The 407-nt window shown below is 34.9% G+C and overlaps 1 protein-coding gene across 1 annotated transcript in view; it reads left to right on the forward strand.

The window, feature by feature from the left end:
- Positions 1–407, forward strand: part of LOC119589164 (DNA topoisomerase 2-like) — a gene marked incomplete in the record, with an annotated part of 20,493 nt that overhangs the window by 7,208 nt on the left and 12,878 nt on the right.

Consider the following 407-nt stretch of genomic DNA (forward strand, 5'->3'; position numbering starts at 1 on the left):
AAATCATGGTCCGACATGCCCTTTGCATAGAGTTTATCTAAATGAAAAATATGTGCTGGGAGTGTTGGATTCCAGTTTTTGATTTTCAAAAAAGTACAATAAAATGTATATTGTGTAAAACTGAAAAAAAAAACCCAAAATAGATCACAGTGGCAAATGATCCCCCTCCCCCAAAATAGATTAATGGAAATGAAAAAAATCAGGATCCGACATGCCCTTTGCATAGAGTTGATCTAAATGAAGAAGATTTTTAAGGTAATCCAGGAAAAAAATATGACCCGTGGATGGAACCGAGGACAGTTATAAAAAATCTAATTAAAAAATGTTTTCTTTGGCTCATGCTACACCTGTAGGGCCAGGGTTAAAAGGATATGAGACAAAGCACAAGCATATACTCTATAACATGC

Source organism: Penaeus monodon, chromosome 25, assembly GCF_015228065.2.
Source record: "Penaeus monodon isolate SGIC_2016 chromosome 25, NSTDA_Pmon_1, whole genome shotgun sequence".
Taxonomy (NCBI): domain Eukaryota; kingdom Metazoa; phylum Arthropoda; class Malacostraca; order Decapoda; family Penaeidae; genus Penaeus; species Penaeus monodon.